This window comes from Periplaneta americana, chromosome 13 (genome assembly GCF_040183065.1).
Source record: "Periplaneta americana isolate PAMFEO1 chromosome 13, P.americana_PAMFEO1_priV1, whole genome shotgun sequence".
NCBI classification, from domain to species: domain Eukaryota; kingdom Metazoa; phylum Arthropoda; class Insecta; order Blattodea; family Blattidae; genus Periplaneta; species Periplaneta americana.
In genome coordinates this window covers 40,160,631-40,183,536 of record NC_091129.1, presented here as the reverse complement: position 1 = coordinate 40,183,536, position 22,906 = coordinate 40,160,631, and the positions used below count along the sequence as shown (strand labels likewise).

At 39.5% G+C, this 22,906-nt stretch overlaps 1 long non-coding RNA gene across 1 annotated transcript in view; it reads left to right on the top strand.

Annotated features, from left to right (window-relative positions):
• The window catches only part of LOC138711553 (uncharacterized), a 138,678-nt gene that overhangs the window by 19,855 nt on the left and 95,917 nt on the right, over positions 1-22,906 (top strand). The window contains exon 2 of the long non-coding RNA XR_011335377.1: positions 14,570-14,695. This is a non-coding gene — a long non-coding RNA (uncharacterized lncRNA). The remainder of the gene's footprint in view (positions 1-14,569; positions 14,696-22,906) is intronic.

Genomic DNA, 22,906 nt, shown 5'->3' with positions numbered 1-22,906 from the left:
AATAAATCAAACTTACATAGTTTAGTTTATTTACTTACACTATTGATCATATGCATGCAGTAGAATTTATCAGTACATAAGAGAAGTGCTAGTAATAATCACTAAAATACCAAAAAATAATTAATAGAAACAATACAATGAAACCTGCTAGAGCAGAGGAAAACAACGTACAAGTTTCCCCCTTACTGAAATTTTCTTCTGCAAGTGAGCATGGAACAGGAAACAGTAATTTTACTTGCATTCCAGGGCGAACGTGACAACATTTATTTGTGCAATGTCTGCTAGCATAACTGTGTTGGAAGACAACAAACTAATTCTCTCTTCGTATTGCTTGGATCCATTGTTTTAGGATTTCAGGACAAGAATGCAAAATTAATATATATATATATATATATATATATATATATATATCTCAAGATTCTAGCCTAGGCTTACAGTATCACTTCGTTTTACCCTCGGTTTTCTCGTAACAAAAGCAGAATAAACTTAGGCCTAACTATGGAAATGGATACCACTTCTCATTCTTTGGTCTTCTGAACAGCCAAATGTCACACAACGTCTCTCAATTTTGTTTGTCTTTATTGCGCTTATAGAACATGAACGTATAATAATAATAATAATAATAATAATAATAATAATAATAATAATGATGATGATGATGGTTTATTTTAACTGGCAGAGTTAATAGATCGATTATTGATCAGATTTTTTGTATTCGACAGGTATTGGAGAAAAAATGGGAGTACAAGGATACAGTACATCAGTTATTCATAGATTTCAAAAAGGCATATGACTCGGTTAAGAGAGAAGTTCTATATAATATTCTTACTGAATTTGGTATTGCCAAGGATATAGTTCGATTAAATAACGCAATTTAACGTTAACACAACCTGTAGGTCTAGGCTATCTTTGACTTCCTTAGGTAGGGACCTTGGTCAGGTGGTTACACTCTTATTGTAGAACTGCATCATTGTGATCTGCAGGAGTATTACATCCATCTTAGAGACTACTATAACACTGCTTCAAGCACACGTTCCCTTCCCTACTGATGTGGAGCTGGGCTTGAGCGTGGTTTCGATCCCCGCTTCGGCTGATCAACTGGCTTTGTTTTCTCAAGTGTTCCCGAACTGTAAGCAGAATGTCAGATAATCACATGGCGAATCTTCGACCTCATACTCTTCAAAAAACATCTCATTATGACTAATCCCATCGACGTTAAATAAGCTTGCAGCTAATACAACGTCGTTAAATAACCGGCTACAAACGTCTTATATCAGCCAGGGAATATAATAAGTTACGTTACAAATACATTTCCTTAGACACGAATCCTGTTGCTCCAAGCCAAATATGATTTAATTTTCTCATTCTTTCAGGAGCGAGAATTTAAAGTTTTAACGACTGTATAAAATCATAGTATCGTGTTTCACACCAATTGGTTAGAGAGAAAATCATAGAAATAAAATATGCAAGTCATATTTTGCCACAATAAAGATAATATTAGGATGCAAAACATACAGCAAAATCTTTTTTTTTTTTTTTTTTTTTTTTTTTGCCCAAAATTGATCCATCATATTTGCTTGGAATCACAAAATTTCTGTACGGCCTATATGTAGAGGCATTTCGTCTTCATTTGTCAAGGAATTTTCTATAGCATTCGACACTGAAGATTTTATTGATGCAAAATTGTGAAACAAAATAGTCTAATTTTTAGTAGGAAGACAGTTCGGAATGTGAAGAATTCGTATAGGATGTCAGTTGACTTGAAAACACTAGAAAGTAGGTAAAATGAAGAAATAATTGATCGGAACAGATAACCTAAAACTGATTATTTAATACGTGCAATGAAGAGGAAGAACATTTAAAAATAAACGTGAAACGCACATTATATTTCACTTTGTATAAGCAAGGCATACAGAAGGTATAAGCTAACCCAACCTAACCTACACAAGGCATACGAAAAGCTTAAAGTAAGCTAATGTAACCTAACCTGTCACAGATTCCTGCACCGGAGAACCTACAAATATTCAAGATGGAAGTTTCAGTGTTGCATGCAATAGAAAAGCCTTTTTCGTGGTCACAGTGACATGTTTGCTAGCTTCGTCTAAATTGTGGCCATGAATTATTACGCAAAACGCACTAGCTGTAGTCCCGCGCCGTGGCGTCCCGCCTAGGACCCGCGTTACGGAATGCGCGCTGGTTCGAGTCCTCATGGGGGAAGAAATTTTCTTATGAAATTTCGGCCAGTGTATGGGACCGGTGCCCACCCAGCATCGTGATGCGCTTGGGGAGCTACGATAGGTAGCGAAATCCGGTTGCGAATACCAGCTATAACGGCTGGGGGGATCATCGTGCTAACCACACGATACCTCCATTCTGTTTGGATGATCGTCCACCTCTGCTTCGACATGTGGGCTGAGGCCAGCAGCCGGCTGGTCGGTCTAGGCTCTTCACGGGCTGTAGCACCACGGATTTTATTTATTTAACAGTAACTCAGTGGTAGAGCGTTGGTACGTTAAACCAAAGGTCCCGGGTTCGATACCCGGCTCCGGAACAATTTTTCCCTCGAAATTATTCAAATCAACTTTACAGGGAGTTGTACCTGAAATCTTGATTTGCATAATACACGTTACTGTTCGTTAACAGAAAACCACAATTTAAGTCACACGGAGTTAGTGTGCACTCGAAGTTGGTTGCTTGACGGTTGTCAGCCCACTTTGAGGTCTGTGGATATAGAGGGAAAAATTGGATCGGTGCCGGTTAGAGTTCCCGAGTAGCTCAGTGGTAGAGCGTTGGTACGTTAAACCAAAGGTCCCGGGTTCGATACCCGGCTCCGGAACAATTTTTCCCTCGAAATTATTCAAATTATAGTTTCCTTGACTTCTAAATGTAGCTAACTGTAAAATCATTATTATTATATTTTTCATAATTATTTCGTAATAAAATAGATATTAATGTATATTTAAGTATGATATAAGCCTAAATCTCTATTGTAATTATTTTGTATTAAAATAGATATAGACGTAATTTAAAGTATAATAAGACTAAATCAAAATACATATTTTCTGTCCTCCTTTTTCGAACAATGTCTTCCTTTTTGAAACTTTGTGTCCTCTTTTTTTATCGATGTGAATCTGATCATTCTAAGTACCGGGAAGATGTAGTGTGCACCTTGTCGGCTTTTGGAGGAGGTGGAACTGCTTATAATCAATGATTTAATGACTGGAAGAATTTAGAATCACGAGTAATTCACCTTGAGAAGGCAACTGGTTATATGAATTGTTTGATAACTTTGAAAAAAAAAAAACAGCAAATTTCTCGAGAAGAATTGATTTGAAAATAAGTCGGCAAATGGAAATAATTAAGTAGTGGAGGACGTTTTGAAACGAGTAGTTGCAATCGTAAAAACATTGGCCAGTCGAGGGCTTCCTCTTGAGGAAAAGACGACAATTTTGGTTTTGTGCATAATGAAAATGCAATGATGTGTCTGGAGTTAATTAGTGAGTTTGATCCATTTCTTGCGGAGCACATGTTTTCCTAAAGCGGCAATAAAGGGAAAGGTTTCGTTTCCTATCTTTCCTTTTGCCACGTTTGAGGAATTCATTAAAATAATGAGAAAGTAATCACATTTATTGTGTAAGAACTTAAAGTAGCAAAGTATTATTTCATAAGTGTTGATTCTATCTACACCAGACTTATGTTATGTTGACCAGATATGATATGTGAAAGAAGATGGAACTCCTGCGGAGCGTTTCTTCCGTCTCATTCCTAATGGACTGATCTGAAGAGTTACAACGAGCGGTTTCGATTCACTAAACGACCTTGAAACTGATGTAGCAGATTGCAGGGGATAGCCATGTGACAATGCTAGTAATATGTCTTGCAAGTACACAGGGCTGCAAGCAAGAATTATTGAAGTAAATCCACTGGCAAAGTTCAGAATGTGCGCAGGACATTCCTCATATACAGTGCTACTGAATCTTGTCGGTCTTCTTCCACGTTTTTTTTAATGTCTTTTAGAAACTTTATGTATTTTTCTCATTTGAGAAAGCATTTGGAAACGTTTGAAAAAGCAATCAAAAGTCCTTCGCCTACTCGTTGGTCAGCTCGTGATAATGTCTGTCGAAGTCTTCTCGAGGGATGGAAAGAGATAATTTCCACTTTGTTTGACATTGAAAATGACATCACCCAGAACAATTTCACGCGATGCGAAGCAATTGGGATTCTACGACAACTTTAGTCACTGCAGATTAGAATCATGACCTGTCTATGGGGTGATATTCTTACAAGAATGAATGTCACACGTAAGAAATTACAAAGTGTGAACATTGATATAGGAATTGTGTGTGAACTGTATGGAAATTTTGAAGAACATTTCAAAGAACTAGAGTTATTCTATGATTGCTGTCAAGAACAACGCAAGAATCTGAGTGAAGTTGATGTATATGAGAAAGAGACATGGAGGAAAAAAAAAAAGTCCCAGATTTTTCGACGTCAGTCCAGGCGAAAGTGACAATGAAGACCAATGCAATCCTTCGGTGAACTTCAAAACATCTGGAAAAGATGTCATAAAGGGAGCGAAAATCTTTCACGAGCACTTTTCAACCGATATCGAGCCTGCATTTGTTAACAAACATTTGCACTTCAAAGAACATCTGAAATCAAATGGCCAAGAAATTACTTCTTTTATACAACTTTCACAAAAACTTCGACAGGATGACTTACAGTGCATATAATATCCTAAATTGGATATTGCTGTTACGATTTTTCTGTATACGATGACAGCAATCTGCTCTGCTGAACGATCGCTTTCGGCTCTCAAACGATTGAGAGGCTACCACAGACGATAATGACAGAAGAAAGGCTTAGTCACTTAGCAGTTCTACAAATTTAAAGTGATATTACGTTGACACTGAACTATGAGGATGTGATAAATACCTTCGCCGAGCGAGGAGCAAGACGTAGAGCATTGCCACAGGTGTTGAACTGCAGCGTCTGGGAATTTCTTTGAATATTCCCAAAAGTTCTCACAGTGAACTAGTTCTGCATAGTGCCGATCAAAACTCTGAAAGTAAGTATGAGCCTCCTGAGAGACACATGCTGAAATGTCCTTTGCCTCAACAATCCTAATCGTGCTGAAACTACCACGTTTACACTGCATTCATGTTATTAGTGTCCGAGCTATCTCTGACACTATTTGTTGCACTAGAAAAACTCTGCTCACTATTTCTTGCTCTCAGTGGATCAGTCTGTCTTGACTGTATTTATTTTTACAGGATTTCTAAATAGTACATAATTCTATGAAAGAAATAAGACCTAAAAATAAATTCATCGTCTTTCACATTTAGTCTTAGTCCCCTTGCTTCTTGAATGCTGCTGTCTTTAATTTAGAGAAACATTGAATTAATGAGTCTTTGTGTTCATACACAATATTCACTGTACACGAGTTGGAGTATCAGTAGAAACTTTCTTTGTGTTCATACACAACATTCACTGTTCACGGGTTGGAGTATCAGTAGAAACTTTCTTTGTGTTCATACACAACATTCACTGTACACGAGTTGGAGTATCAGTGGAAACTTACTTTGTGTTCATACACAACATTCACTGTACACGAGTTGGAGTATCAGTAGAAACTTTCTTTGTGTTCATACACAACATTCATTGTTCACGGGTTGGAGTATCAGTAGAAACTTTCTTTGTGTTCATACACAACATTCACTGTTCACGGGTTGGAGTATCAGTAGAAACTTTCTTTGTGTTCATACACAACATTCACTGTACACGGGTTGGAGTATCAGTAGAAACTTTCTTTGTGTTCATACACAACATTCACTGTACACGAGTTGGAGTATCAGTAGAAACTTTCTTTGTGTTCATACACAACATTCATTGTTCACGGGTTTGAGTATCAGTAGAAACTTTCTTTGTGTTCATACACAACATTCACTGTTCACGGGTTGGAGCACCAGTAGCAACCTTCTTTGTGACAATATCTTCTAAGTATTCCGCTCGTTGCGGAGACGTGTTGAAAAATGTAGGAATGCGTTACAAAGTACCAAGAAAATACTCTAGCCCTTGAATGTTTGGACGCCGCACGTCCCATGACTAAATTTAATTGGCGAACTGAACATTGAATTTAGTACGCACTTGGATAATGCCGCTGTATCTCTGCTTCACCACTCATAACACCTGCGCCGTCATACGGTGCAGTTAATTTATTGGGCGTTTTTATAATGGAGTCTAGGTTTTTTTTTATAATGCATACAGATATTGCGTTACAATTTTGCCTATTTGGATTTTAAAATCCTCAAAATCTTTCGTACGGTGTACTATCTATTTGGTACCTGAAAACCACAACTAGCTTAGCATGACCTGACACATCAGTTCATCGGTCATTACTGCAGTGTTTTCTGTTTTATATTTCTTCTCGGATATTTTTCTGGTAACTTCTAACGTTTGAGATGGGCAGGGCATGTAGCACGTATGGGCGAATCCAGAAATGCATATAGAGTGTTAGTTGGGAGACCGGAGGGAAAAAGACCTTTAGGGAGGCCGAGACGTAGATGGGAGGATAATATTAAAATGGATTTGAGGGAGGTTGGGTATGATGATAGAGACTGGCTTAATCTTGCACAGGATAGGGACCGATGGCGAGCTTATGTGAGGGCGGCAATGAACCTTCGGGTTCCTTAAAAGCCATTTGTAAGTAAGTAAGTAAGTAAGTAACTTCTAACATACAGTGTAGTAATTAATGTATGGTTTTTTATGTTTCTTTAAATATATTATTGCAATTAATGTGTTCTTTCAAATCACAGCACTGTCCAATTCGCTCACAAAATCAATTAGTCCACCAAAAATACTTGAATTTACCGATTCCTCACTTTCATCATGGCCGCGTAAAGCTATTTCAAAGGCATCACAAAACCTGCCACAGCCTATAATTCTTGATAAAATATATCTGTTCTTTTCAATTTGTTTGATATGCTTTTCCAGACTTTCATGGTAGGTGTTGCTCAATATAGTTAAAATGTTTGTTCTCCGTAAAGTATTCAAAGTCACCACCTTATCGATATGTTTTCTGTTGGTCTCGCGTTTTTTTATTCTTTTCTTTTCGTACATTCAGTCATATCACAATATTAGTCAGCCTAGTTTTGGTCCACATGTCTGCACTTCTAAACAGTGCGGATGGAAAACAAAAGAAGGCATTTATAATACAGAGCTATAAACAGAGGAAACTCTAATATTGAAATTCGTGCATACTCACAACCTCTTCCGCCTTTTGCTTTTTGTGTCAGATTCAAAACTGAAGTTGGCCTTCAGAATTTTTTTTTATTTTCACCATTTCTTCAAAAATTTTAAGAGAAAACGGCGTAGTCAATAAGCTTTCAACACTTCATGTTTTAGTTTCTTGAGCGTAACACAACATTGAACAGCACTAGTAGTATACAACAGAACGCCATAAAACTGAGGAAAACTGAGTTGAGACGGAGGAGGATTGCATCTCTACAAGGCAACCAAAGTTACTTTTCCTTTTTATTATATTATCAGAATAGTTCAGTAGCAGCAGATGAGAAAAAAAAAAAGGAATGAATTAAGAGAAGAAGGCAAGGAAGGCAGGCAAAAAGTATTGATTAAAACATTTTTTTCATTGTATTAAAATAAAAATGATCAACATTCTACGTTATTGCTGCTGTGGGAATAGCATTGCATTGTTGACGCGCGGCAATTCAAGCCTGAAAACGGGAAGAATGGCCGCGATCCGAGCAAACTCACTGGAGTGGACCTGGCTTCGTGTTTCGCAGCCCGCTCTGTAAGTAAGTAAGAGACACCGAAGGACTTGGCGCATGCGCAGTCAGTACAGTTCAGCGTACGAGGGCTGAGCACTGTGCAATGTGGGTTCCGTACTTTCAGGCGATGTGAATTGTCGCACATCAACGGAAGAATCTTCGAGTCAAGACGTGCATGTCTACACAGCAGCGGCAGATTTTCAGGGTAGGCAAGGGAGGCCGTGCCGCCCTTAATTTTTTACGAGAACACAATATGGCAGTAATAATTCCAGCAGAATTAAGATCACAGACAAGTTATAGCAAATGACGAACATTTTTCCTTTTATATTAATTTTACTATTCACTACGACTAAGATGTAAGTTACGTAAAGTCGACCACATCCAGTTTGTGATGACCGCTCGCTATACTGTAGATAGTACAAATAATTCGTACTGAAAAATAACAGATAGCGCTGTAACCTGTACAGTAGACATCTAGCAGCCTGCAGTGTCTATGCGAGAGCAGGAGAGAGGAGTCGGCTAGATGACGCTACTCCCCAGTAACCATGACAACAGTAGTTCAACCAATAAGATAGCTGGTTAGAGGAGTGTTTAAACTTGACTAGAACGCGCGAGGGGAGCCGAATTTGGAGACGTCCTACCCACCGCTGACAACTGTATTGCTGTACTGCTTATAGTCACAGGCTGCATTGAGAAGCTCTCTCTCTTTCTCTCTTCTTGGTTTTAGAAAATTGAGTCACGTGTAGACAGTTTTCTATCCTTGAGTAAAAGTTTTCATTTATGTTGTTAGATTTTTCTCTTGTTTGCGGGTGTTCCTGTTATTTTATTGTTTTGTGTTATGAGTAGACATCGGATTTTTAGGCACTAAAAATTGCAGTTTTAGGCGCCTAAAATAAGCTCAAAATTTGTAAAATTAGGCTCTATTTTAATGAAAATAGGCATTTTAGGCACATCAAGGTATCATACTTATTTCTTTCACTGAAATTTTTAGTTATACACTAAAATACGCACAAAAAAGTATGTTTAAACATTAAAAAAGAATACTATATTATATTTATAAACAGAGCTGCACAAATTTAATATATTGAAACTAATGAAATAATGATTATTGATATCAAGATTACTCATTTTAAGTTATTGAAATTCAGTTCCATGCTCAGACTTTATTATAATTATCTGCACAGTACACCACCAGAATTTTTTCTAAATTCTCCACAGTTAACCTTTGCCTTTTGTCACTGAGAATCATTTTGAAAGCAGAAAAACTTCTTTCAACCGAAACTGATGTGAGAGGCGCAAATTTTAAATTAGGTACAATAGAAACATCAATACTTACTGGAACATTTACACTTTCCCCCGATATCACTGTTGATACTTTTTCCAACAATGAAAATCCTACATTCTTATTTAATACGTTGTCCCACTTATTTTTAACTTTTTTCCCAGTTTCGCCCAAAGCAGAATGTATGTTCACTTGAGCTTCCTTTACTATTGCTATTTGGCTACAAAGAGATTGTTTTTCACGTTCTAATTGTTCAATGCTTGCAGGTATGAAAGAAAAGTTTGATGTTATGTAGGCAATATCGTTTTTCACTCGTGAGTCATTCAGACAATCTTTCACTGCTTTCACACACGCTGCACTATCAGTTTCAGGTAATTTATCAATAACTGTGACCACTTCTTTAAAATACTTAGAATAATAAACCACTGACTGAATCCAGGTTCCCCATCGTGTAACAACCGGCTGAGGTGGGAGTGGGATATCTGGAAAGTTCTCTCTGAATATTGAAATCCTGGATGGGGCTTTACAAAAACATTTTTTTGTGTTAGAAATAAACGAACTGACAAGAGGAAATTCATTCCGGATTGTTTCAGAAACCCTCTGAAGGCCATGTGCTAGACAGGTTACATGCGTAAGGTTAGGATAAAATGTTTTAAGAAGTGGAGCTGCAGCAACCATGTATGAGGCAGCTTCAGTACAAAACAACAGAACTTTAGAATCGTCTATATTACCTGAGTATAAAGACTGTAGGCCTTTATTTACAAAATAAGCAATGGCTTGGCTATTCACTTTCGAAAGTTCCTTAACACATACGAGGTGTGGAATCGAAGGTCCATCAGGACTAAGTTTTCCTACTACCATATTTGCTATATACCTATTCATAAGATCTGAGGTTTCATCCACAGAGACCCATATGTAAGAATCACCTATATCCTCCTGAATGGAAGCTAAAGTTTCATTGTATATTCTGTCTAAGTAATTTTTTCTTTGGGTCGACTCAGATGGGATATTTTGTTTGCAGTATTTTTGTAAAAACTGTCTTAAAACCGGATTTTCAATTGCATTCCAGGGAATGTTAGCAGCAACAAACGCTCTGGTTAAATCAGCATAGAAATTGCTGCTGAGATTGGATGAAGTGGGCTGTGTTAGTAAAGTTTGTTGCAGTTGATTTTTCTGCTGAGCTTTAGCCTTATGAGCCGCTCCTTGCACATGCTGCTTTAGGTGGCACTTCTTTTCTTGCGAAATCTAAAAATGTAAAGTATACTGAATTAAAATAAAATCCTAATTGTTGTATTGCCGTATTTCTATCACAAAGTTAGTGGGTTCGAACAATCAAAATTTTAATACCTGCAAATACTTTAACTATCGGAATTTAAAAGGTTAAAGTGTAGTGGTCTTAAAAAGAATTATACCTCAGGATAGCTCAGTCAATGTATAAATATTATAGGCCTACTCATTAAAATTAATAGAATTTATATATTTCAACTATTGTTACATACCTGTTTGCTACAAATCTTGCAGCATATTATTTTTCCATCATAAGTGAATTCTGAATATTCTGTTAGCCATTGCCGGATCAATGTAGATTTTGCACTTATATTTTTCGGCATTATCGCGTTAAACTTCACAGGAAAACGTCCTACCGCTCAAAACTTCTCAACACAAATAAGGTGAGGGAAAGAGCAACTGTTAACGAGCATTCAAATGAACCGTTGTTATTGAGATTCAATTGGACAAAAATACAAAGTTCCACTTATTGTTGCATTTCCTGGTAGTGTTAACACTAGGAGGGCCATTCTTTTAAATATTTTGTAACGGTTTACCCTACTAATTCGCAGTTTTACGACTTTTCATAAATATTTCAAAAACACTCTTTCTCCAAAAATTGTGATTTTATGACACTCTGAAGGGCAGTACAGCTAATCGGTTTCAGACCGAAAACAGTCATTTTTATAGTATAGTATATCTCTGAATCGGTAGCAGCACATGTTGTGATTGTTGCCTGCTTCAAAACTAAGGTTGGTTCTTTGTCGGCATTTATGCCTCCAAACATGTTAAAATCGGTGAAATCTATTGCGAGTGTCGTGAGATTCAAAACATTTTGTTTCCTTTATCAATGGTTTCATGGCCGGAGTGAAGCAAACTTTCCACTTTTTAAATGCCTTAAATTTCGCAGTGAATGCATGTATAAATTATAAAAAGTAAGAGTAAAATGCGAAACTTTACAGTGAGTTAGGCATTTTTAGGCGAATATTAACAAATTAGGCTCTAATAACCGTTTTAGGGCATTTTAGGGCACTATAAAACTCTTTGAATACCTTTCAATTTCCATGAAACACAAATATTAATAATCATTTATACTTTTCTCCTAAAGAAACAAAATAGGCATTTGCCCTAGAATCCGATGTCTGGTTATGAGCTGTATTTATTTATACAGTATTTTAAATATATCGAAGTTTAGAAACAAATGCAGATTTGTCTCTAGCTTCCTCTAGTAGCAGTTGTTCAGTATATTGTGACCTAATGGATCGGTTTGCGAAGAAAGAGGATCGTCGAGTTAATTTGCTGTAAAATTAACCTATGTAATAGTAATGAGAAAGTCCCGGATTCTTAGGTTCGAATCAGTTTTGTTGCTATCTCCTTACTCTCGAAATATTGCTTTTGTTATTCGTTTTATGTAGCAAAGCGTAACATTCTTAAATGCAATATGACCTAAAAGACCTAATTCATAGGTTAGGACTTAAAGTGTCCTAAAGACAGGCAATCTTACTAAACCGTTGTAATATATTAACAGTATGTTGTTTATTCCCCCCCCCCCCGTAAAATCATATAAATTCCTAAACGTAAGATTTAAAATCCTAAAACATAAATTGGAAAATCTAATTTTAGTTTCTTAAAATCTATAAATTCTGGGCTTGGTAATGAGGTACGTCACAGGCTTTATATTTTTATATTCTCATCAGTCATGTGTTGGCCTCCTCAATTTTCAAACCCACCGTCCGCTACTGCTACACAGACACATAAACAAACTAGACCCAAAACACATTACACACTAGAAACTGAGAACAACGCATCGTAAATTTTTTAGACATCACAACAACAAAAACAGACAACAAACATATTTCAAAATCTACAGCAAAACCCACTACTACGTTAACACGTACACAACACCTCCAATCACCGCACACAACACTAACACACAGCATTACGATCCATGATACATAAACATGCCTATGAGCCAATAAGACTATAAGGAAGAAATACACACTATCGAATACACAGCACAGGAAAATGGATACAACCACTACATAATAGATATCATAAAAAAAGACAAAACACAAACAAAGAAACATAACACATATACAGGGACACATAAATACATCACAATAACATATAAGAAAAAAAACACATATAAGATTGCATCATTTTTCAAGAAACTAAAATACAACATTGCATAAAGAACACAGAACACATCACAAAAATACGATGAAAGACTAATGGAACGGAGAAAAATTCTCTCCGGCGCCGGGATTTGAACCCGGGTTTTCAGCTCTACGTGCTGATGCTTTATCCACTAAGCCACACCGGATACCAGGCGCCGGAGAGAATTTTTCTCCGTTCCATTACTCTTTCATCGTATTATGACGCAGAATATCTGCATGGAAATATCATATGTACTTCGGTACATTAAAATAATAAATATGATATGAGTAAATCACTTCGTGATTTAAGACGGCGCTTATTCTGTCGGATCCCGGCCAACTAGTCACTCATAACGAGTGCCCCTCAGCACATGTGTGGACTTCAGTCCTACGTTCATAGACATCTATGACGTAGTGCAGAGGGCGGCCACTAGAGGGAACCCAAGAGTTGGAACTTAAAACTGAGACGATTCTGTCCGACGCCGGGGTGGGTATCCGGTGTGGCTTAGTGGATAAAGCATCAGCACGTAGAGCTGAAAACCCGATTGAAATCCCGGAGCCGGAGAGAATTTTTCTCCGTTCCATTACTCTTTCATCGTATGATGACGCAGAATATCTGCATGGAAATATCATATGTACTTCGGTACATTAAATAATACACATCACAAAAACATATAAACTCACAAACAGAGGCAACCTCACAGGTGTATGTAAACTATCATGCAGCATGCAAATCTAGCTTTGAGGTGAAGTTCACTGGGAAGCAGACTTGAATAATATCAAGGGAAAAATTGTTCCGGGGCCGGTTATCGATCCCGAGACCTTTGGCCAAAGGTGGAGTGGAGTCGTTATTTATTCAATCTAAATAATTTAATAGTCCATCAGTGACTCATACTTTGGCCATATTCTATTGTTTTTATGAGCTTTTTATGAGTCCAGTATTCAATATTACTCTGAGCTGTGAATTATAAATGATCGATTTTCTCTAGAAAATTTGCGTCATATTTTCTTTTTTCCTACTTCTTAAGTTTTTCCATGTGAAATTTCTTCTCACCTGTTTTCCTCATATCTGCTTCGCCTGCCAATATTAATGATCAATGACATCAAAATAGTTTCATTACTCTAAAGAATTTTATGCTCGACCATGCCGAAATGTGGTAATTATACACCTGGTAGAAGCACTTTAATGGACCTCATTAAAGTACACCTATTCATTAAAGTTCAGGTCTTCCGCCAATCAGAACATACCATTGTAGCAATATGAAAGCGCAAGTAGCGATTTCACCAATTGCACAATAAATAACATACATTTGAAATAAAGTTAGTTCTGTTACTATAATAATTAGCGTTAATTGTAAATAATATTCAAATAAATTCAATTTGTCATCTCGTTTTTCAATGTCGAATTCAATTTCAAGGTTATATCAAGATTAATGTTTATTTTATTCTCTAGATTATATCAAGGTCAATGTCGACATTTGTTTCTCGGAAAAAATCAATACTTTCGCGTCTGCGCACATCTCACAATTTATGAGGTAAGCTATTGCACAAGGTCAGTTCCGCTCCTCACTCAGATAACAATAACATGAATACTTATGAATAATTTCAAGTTAGAAATATGGTCGAGCATAAAAAGTCGTATGAAACTTGGCTATAATGGTAATTAAGACGCTCGTATGAAAATTATGAAACTCGCTTGGGCTCGTTTCATAAACATACTCGCGTCTTAATTACTACCATTATAGGCTCGTTGTATAATATACTATTATACTTCTGAGTAAGTGATTTTCAAACCCCTGGCGTAATATCAATACATTGACATTATGGTATTACGTTGCTACTCATAAGGCAGGAAATATTAAATTATGTTAATGCGTTCTTTCAGTAATATTTTTATAAAGTTTAAAGAGTAATTGTTTTGAGTTACTGCAAGTATAAAAGTTCATATGTGCACTATATTCACATTGCCAGCAGGAATAACATTTTCGCATGTGCACAATATGATTTCCCCTTTCAGCTGCCCTAATCACGAATTAAGACGTGCCGTTCTGGTAAGATAATTTGTTTCTATGTTGCAGGACTGGTGCAATGCCACGCAGGTATCCAGCGCCACCATCTGCAAGCACCGCGTCCCTCATACCACGTGTTCTCCACAGACTACGTCAATTACGACTTCGTGGGACTCTGCATAAAAGCGTACAGCCGTGAGTACACACTCAGTAGATGTGCGTGCTGGTCTGCCACATCCTAGACTTAGTCTGGTTTCCTCACAAAGAGGCATAATTTACATAATGTTAAGACGAAGACTATAAAAAATGTTCTTCCCAAAGTACGCCTCAGGAGAACAAAAAGAACTCCTCTGCGCAAATAGTGACGGGGGATGATCTGTGCAATGAACGCGTGTCGAGGAAGGGTTGCATGCAAGGGCAGAGGAGGATTACTTTAGCTTCTAACTGAGCTGTAGTTAACATGTCAAGTGTAAGAAAGGAACAATTTTGTGATCAGGAGACAACTCTTAATTAGTGAGGGAATATGACAATCTGTACAACGCGTTGTAGCAAAACGGTAAGAGAAAGTGTTGCGGCACGGCAGCTCTCACGGGAGTTAGGAAAACCACCATACAACATACAGCATGCGACAGAAGTACTGCAGTAACCATCTTCAGAAAGTACTTTGTATTTGCTTCGTCCTTCATTATTATTACTATTAATGCTGTTAATTTTTTACTTGTACAAAATCGTACAATTTCTACGCGTTTTGTTGTTTTTGTTCGGGGTTCTATTGTACTGCAGTTATTGAATGTAAGTGAGACTACAGGCGTGCTTTGAATTTTTTTTTCAAAAATTGTTTGGAATATTTGCATAATTTGGGATATATATATATATATATATATATACCAGCACTATTGCATAATATATAAATATCTCTGCAACTATTTGGTTGTGGTTTAGCGTGTTTTGTATGCCCAGTGGTCTATTTATAGACCCTTGCATACTCAACTACATTTGATTTTTTACTGGCGCCACATTGATTCAATATTAATGATCATTATAAATATATCATGTAAGATGTTAACTAAATATGCAAACATTTTATCTTCTTTCAAAGATAAGAATTCATTAACGTATCTTAGTTCGCATTAGTTAGGTATAAAATGATGTTTCGCTCTGTAAAGAATATAATTATTTTTCCGTGTTATATTGTCTCGATATTGCTATTGGTTTGTGATTTAGTAGTGTCAAGGTTACTACTATTGCTTGCGCAAGGAATACACAGATGTATGTAAATGAACTGAAACAGCTGCGGTGTATAGATAGACCGCTGGGCGCTTATGGTATCACGTCAGAGAGAGGTGTGTCATTGCAACAGTTGATATCAGCCAGTGACTGTCGGCAGTAGGACTGTGCAATTGCAAGTAGATTAGCATCTGAAAATTGCCTTACTCTTCGATCTCCAGAAATGTTATTTCATACATTAAATTGGAAATAAATGTGATAAAGTGTACGTCCGCAATGTAGGCTATACATTTTTGAACAGTGGATTTATCTCTTTTTACTTCTAAGTACAGTGGCCTATAAAATGTGCAATAATATTTTTCGGCCAATAATGAAAACCACGCATTCTATTTTCACCAACATAAGCCTATAACAGTAAAGAGGAAAAAAATTGAATATTGTAATGGTACGATATATTGCTTCATTTTCTTTCGCAATATAATGTCAGATAGTATCAGTTTTCACTGATTTCTTTTGTGGCTAGCATCACATTGAGTTTTTCTATCCTCTGTGTATAAAATCTCTCGTAAGGACACGGCAGTGATAGGCAGCAGACTTGTGCATCCTCGGGCTCACGACACATAATTTGATATTTTTTTTAGAAGTAGAGACCTTTTGCTCCACCTTCAGAGCCTTGGTTTCCGGGTTACAGAAACTGTGAGAGAAAACAGAATGGACGCCTGTCTTCTTCAGGATACGAAATTACTGCAGAATTCAGTGCTAGAGTCGTACAATTATGCATTTGACACTAATGGCGAAATTCTGTTCGTGAAGTGGGATGACAACAGATGTTTATCTGAAGAATCAAACTTTGATGTAGGGATTTCTGCAAGCAGGTGGGACAGAAATGTGAGACAGAAGATAAGTGTGCAGCAACCACTGGTTATATTTAATTTAGTAGGTTATTTTACAACGATATATCAACATCTCAGGTTATTTAGCGTCTGAATGAGATGAAGGTTATAATGCCGGTGAAATGAGTCCGGGTTCCAGCACCGAAAGTTACCCAGCATTTGCTCATATTGGGTTGAGGAAAAACCCCGGAAAAACCTCAACCAGGTAACTTGCCCCGACCGGGAATCGAACCCGGGCCACCTGGTTTTGCGCTAACCGTTACTCCACAGGTGTGGACCACAGGTCATAAAGAACTACAGAAAGTACATGGGTGGAGTGGACCATCATGATTGGTTAGCAGGGAAATATGCCACTTCAATCCGTGGAAAAAAGTGGTACTAGGATCTCTCTGTCAGAATGCTGGATATGGCAATAATAAATGGTTGGATTATCTACAGAAATATACAAGGACGAGACTCCCTGGACATATTTGAATTCCGACGATGCTTGGCTGTTCAATATCTCAAGATGTTCTTTAACTGCAAGAGAATGGTGCGCCCTATTTCATCACCTCGAGGAGTGAAATTTGATACGAGGATAGATAGTAGAGGTCATTTCATGGCAAAACGACCCTCTCAGGAACACTGCCGGATGGAATGGTATAAATGCAGACCAGTAACATTCCGCAAGAAGTTTGATGTAACTCTTTATGAAAGATGATTTGAGCCTTACCACACTCGGTAAAGACAGACATTCCTAAAATAAATGTTTCATTATTGCAGCTGCATTGTATTGTTGCATTAAATACTAAAACTGTCATAAATAAATTTATTTATATTGGTGTAAACTTTTGTGGTTATAATACATTAAATACGTAAAAATATATTTACTTTATTTCAAATGAATACACAGATATTGTAAGTTCCCAGAGGTCTATTTATAGACCGGGTGATTTTCACCTACATGGTGCACGGCAGAAGAAACGAAACACATTCTTAGCATCTTATGGATAAAATTTATGGAATAGATACGTTCTTTTCGTTTTTTTTTTTTGAATATATAAATTAATTTGGGCTTTAATGGGTAAATGTTTGTTTTATAAATTGGCGATATTTTTTAAGATTGTAGTGGTTGACTTTTTTCAAAACAAGTTTAGTATTCTGTGTTTTTAGACATTTAAGTTTTTCTAATCTACTTTATCACATATCCTCCAAAGTTAAAAATTCACAACATACGTACGTTTTTCTTAGAAGCAAATTTTACAACTTATCTGCAGTATTACATTGGTTGCTGAGCTCTCGGTCCAAGTCATTTGCATAATAACTTTGTTTTGCTTGGAATTAATACAGTCTATCATTTTTTCCTTAAAAAGTAATCGGTTACAAAGAAAATTCTCAAAGTTATTTTGAGAAAGCCATTGAGGTAAAATTTACAGGCAATTTATTGCCCCAATAACTTCTACTACACGGAGACATTCCTAAGAAGGTCTATGAGATTACAAAAATACGTTGTCTTAATCAATAAAACATGAGTTCATAGAATTGTTTTGTAAACAAAACAGATATGATTAGACGCAATAATATGTGACTGCAGTGAATGAGATACAGAAATGAAATTGAACAAGCACAAATTTATTTGCCTATATGATACGAAGTCAGAAGGTGGAATCGTGTGGAATGGTATTAATATTTGAGAAGACGTTTTAAGTGAAACATTTTATTCTACATGAAGTCTTACATTTACTGAAGATAAGTGAACAGTGAGATATCGTATATTTTAAATTATGAATTTAAGCTAACTTAAGAATTGCGCATTATTGCACCATGACACTGGGGTTCAGTAATTCTCTAACAGAGATAAATATTATTTTTGAAACTCGATTTGCTTGCTATAATGGTAATTACATAAAGACACAATCAAATTCCGTCCCTGATCCCGGAGTCACTGGGCGGCTGTGGCAGCGTGACTGGGCGGATGTGGCTGCGTGACTATGTGGCAGCGTGACTAGGCGGCTGTGGCTGCGTGACTATGTGGCAGCGTGACTAGGCGGTTGTGGCTGCGTGACTGGGCGGCTGTGGCTGCATAACTGGGCGGCTGTGGCTGCGTGACTATGTGGCAGAGTGACTAGGCGGCTGTGGCTGCGTGACTATGTGGCAGCGTGACTGGGCGGCTGTGGCAGCGTGACTGGGCGGCTGTGGCTGCGTGACTGGGCGGCTGTGGCTGCGTGACTGGGCGGCTGTGGCTGCGTGACTATGTGGCAGCGTGACTAGGCGGCTGTGGCAGCGTGACTGGGCGGCAGTGGCTGCGTGACTATGTGGCAGCGTGACTATGCGGCTGTGGCAGCGTGACTGGGTGGCTGTGGCTGCGTGACTATGTGGCAGCGTGACTAGGCGGCTGTGGCTGCGTGACTGGGCGGCTGTGGCTGCGTGACTATGTGGCAGCGTGACTATGCGGCTGTGGCAGCGTGACTGGGCGGCTGTGGCTGCGTGACTATGTGGCTGCGTGACTGGGCGGCTGTGGTAGCATGACTAGGCGGCTGTGGCTACATGACTATGTGGCAGTGTGACTAGGCGGCTGTGGCTGCGTGACTGGGCGGCTGTGGCTGCGTGACTATGTGGCAGCGTGACTAGGCGGCTGTGGCAGCATGACTGGGCGGCTGTGGCTGCGTGACTGGGCGGCTGTGGCTGCGTGACTATGTGGCAGCGTGACTAGGTGGCTGTGGCTGCGTGACTATGTGGCAGCGTGACTAGGCGGCTGTGGCTGAGTGACTGGGCGGCTGTGGCTGCGTCACTAGGCGGCTGTGGCTGCGTGACTATGTGGCAGCGTGACTAGGCGGCTGTGGCTGCGTGACTATGTGGCAGCGTGACTAGGCGGCTGTGGCTGCGTGACTAGGTGGCTGTGGCTCCGTGACTATGTGGCAGCGTGACTAGGCGGCTGTGGCTGCGTGACTAGGCGGCTGTGGCTGCGTGACTATGAGGCAGCGTGACTAGGCGGCTGTGGCTGCGTGACTGGGTGGCTGTGGCTGCGTGACTATGTGGCAGCGTGGCTAGGCGGCTGTGGCTGAGTGACTATGTGGCTGCGTGACTAGGCGGCTGTGGCTGCGTGACTATGAGGCAGCGTGACTGGGCGGCTGTGGCTGCGTGACTGGGCGGCAGTGGCTGCGTGACTGGGCGGCTGTGGCTGCGTGACTATGTGGCAGCGTGACTAGGCGGCTGTGGCAGCGTGACTGGGCGGCTGTGACTGCGTGACTATGTGGCAGCGTGACTAGGCGGTTGTGGCTGCGTGACTGGGCGGCTGTGGCTGCGTGACTGGGCGGCTGTGGTAGCATGACTAGGCGGCTGTGGCAGCGTGACTGGGCGGCTGTGGCTACATGACTATGTGGCAGTGTGACTAGGCGGCTGTGGCTGCGTGACTATGTGGCAGCGTGACTAGGCGGCTGTGGTAGCGTGACTGGGCGGCTGTGGCAGCGTGACTAGGCGGCTGTGGCTGCGTGACTATGTGGCAGCGTGACTGGGCGGCTGTGGCTGCGTGACTATGTGACAGCGTGACTAGGCGGCTGTGGCTGCGTGACTAGGCGGCTGTGGCTGCGTGACTGGGCGGCTGTGGCTGCGTGACTAGGCGGCTGTGGCTGCGTGACTATGTGGCAGCGTGACTAGGAGGGCTGTGGCTGCGTGACTATGTGGCAGCGTGACTAGGCGGCTGTGTCTGCGTGACTATATGGCAGCGTGACTAGGCGGCTGTGACTGCGTGACTATGTGGCAGCGTGACTAGGCGGCTGTGGCTGCGTGACTATGTGGCAGCTTGACTAGGCGGCTGTGGCTGCGTGACTATGTGGCAGCGTGACTAGGCGGCTGTGGCTGCGTGACTATGTGGCAGCTTGACTAGGCGGCTGTGGCTGCGTGACTATGTGGCAGCGTGACTAGGCGGCTGTGGCTGCGTGACTATGTGGCAGCGTGACTAGGCGGCTGTGGCTGCGTGACTATGTGGCAGCGTGACTAGGCGGCTGTGGCTGCGTGACTATGTGGCAGCGTGACTAGGCGGCTGTGGCTGCGTGACTATGTGGCAGCGGGACTAGGCGGCTGTGGCTGCGTGACTATGTGGCAGCGTGACTAGGCGGCTGTGTCTGCGTGACTATGTGGCAGCGTGACTAGGCGGCTGTGGCTGCGTGACTATGTGGCAGCGTGACTAGGCGGCTGTGGCTGCGTGACTATGTGGCAGCTTGACTAGGCGGCTGTGGCTGCGTGACTGGGCGGCTTCTGAGAGGCTGTGTGGCAGGATCAAATTCTGGGTAACTTTCGATGCTGGACCTCGGACTCATTTTCACCTACATTATCACCTTCATCTCATTCAGACGCTATATAATCTAAGATGTTGATACAGCGTCGCAAAATAACCTACTAAAAAATTAAATAATCTTTTATTCGGAATTTTTTATTTTTTTATTTCTGTGTGTTAAAGTTTTTCTAAAAGTGATTTTGTTAGAAATAATGATTAGTTAGCATTTCTTCCAGATGCTCGTTGCAGTATAGGTGATGTTCGAATAGAGTATTTGAATGTCAACAAATGACTAAAATCAGGTTTATTAGTTTTTTATTCGGTTGTTTAACGAAGCTAGATTATTTAGCGTCGATGGGATTAGTGACAGCGAAATTGTATTTGGCGAGAAGAGGCCGAGGATTCACCATAGATTACCCAAAATTTGGAAAAAACTGAACTAAGTGATAATCGAACCCACGCCCGAGCGCAACTCCGGATTGGCAGGCAAGCGCCTTAGCAGATTGAGCTATGCCGGAGCGAATTTTAATTTTCATATTTTTTTATAAAATAATTTTTATTTTATTAAAAGCAAACGTTATTGAATTGCTCATTTTTGTAGGCCTATGTATTGTATTCTAATATTTAATTTTCAATAACTAACTGAAATTATTTCCAATTTATATTATAGTACTTCGACATTCATTGCTTGTAAATGTGTTTTCCTTACTTACTGGCTTTTAAGGAACCCGGAGGTTCATTTCCGCCCTCACATAAGCCCGCCATTGGTCCCTATCCTGAGAAAGATTAATCCAGCCTCTATCATCATATCCCACCTCCTCCGTCAAATCCATTTTATATTATCTTCCCATCTACGTCTCGGCCTCCTCAAAGGTCTTTTTTTCTCCGGCCTACCAACTAACACTCTATATGCATTTCTGGATTCGCCCATACGTGCTACATGCCCTGCCCATCTCAAACGTCTGGATTTAAAATTTCTAATTATGTCAGGTGAAGAATACAATGCATGCAGTTCTGCGTTGTGTAACTTTCTCCATTCTCCTGTAACTTCATCCCTCTCAGCCCCAAATATTTTCCAAAGCACCTTATTCTCAATCACCCTTAATCTCAGTTCCTGTCTCAAAGTGAGAGTCCGAGTTTCACAACGATACAGATCGTAATGGTAAATATGAACTCAATGTTGGAGCTGCTGCTTGTCGTGGCGAGTGAGGCGGTCAGTAGGCTATAGGATAGAAGAGGAGAGACAAGTTACAAGGGCAGTGGGTACTGAATATGATAGAAATTACGATTTGTAGTGTTTAGGTTTTGCGAGCTGCTGTTGAAACATTGGAAATATTTGATGCAGAATCTGTACTAAACACTAATTATGAATATTGTTCACAATCTGAATCGTGCTCAAGATGAACTGGAGAAACGCATAACTATGTACAGGGACGACCAGCACGGATGTGGATAAATGAATAAATGAATGAATAAATAAAGTAGGTAGGTAAGTAATAAAGTAAGTAAGTTAGTAAATGGTACATTTACAAATAGTCATAATTTATCACAAGTTAAAAATGTATAACACCAATTTGTATGACACATTCAACACAAGACACAAAGCACTTGATAAACGGAGTTGTCTCAACTCTACTGGCTCTACCCTCACACTGTTTATAGAGGTTCAACCTTATCCCCAGCCACGCAATTAACTTATACTGTACTATGTAGCAGAGTGAGCGGATAGGTTTCCGTCTTCCTACCACTATTTATAGCGGAATATATATTAAACATTTTATAACAATAAGTGGCCAATGCCAAGGAAGAAACTGCTGACTCCTCACGTCCACTGGCCCGTATCACCCAACAGATATGGGAGTAACTTGTGTCAGCACGATAATGTTTGCAGTAAATTAAAGCATTATGTAATACTAACACAGAACAGAAACTTGCAAATGTTTTCGTCTACTTATGGCTGACTTAAATACAGGAACAAAAATTTTCAAAAGTTTTCATAATAGCAGACTATTACACATTTCTCGAGTCTAT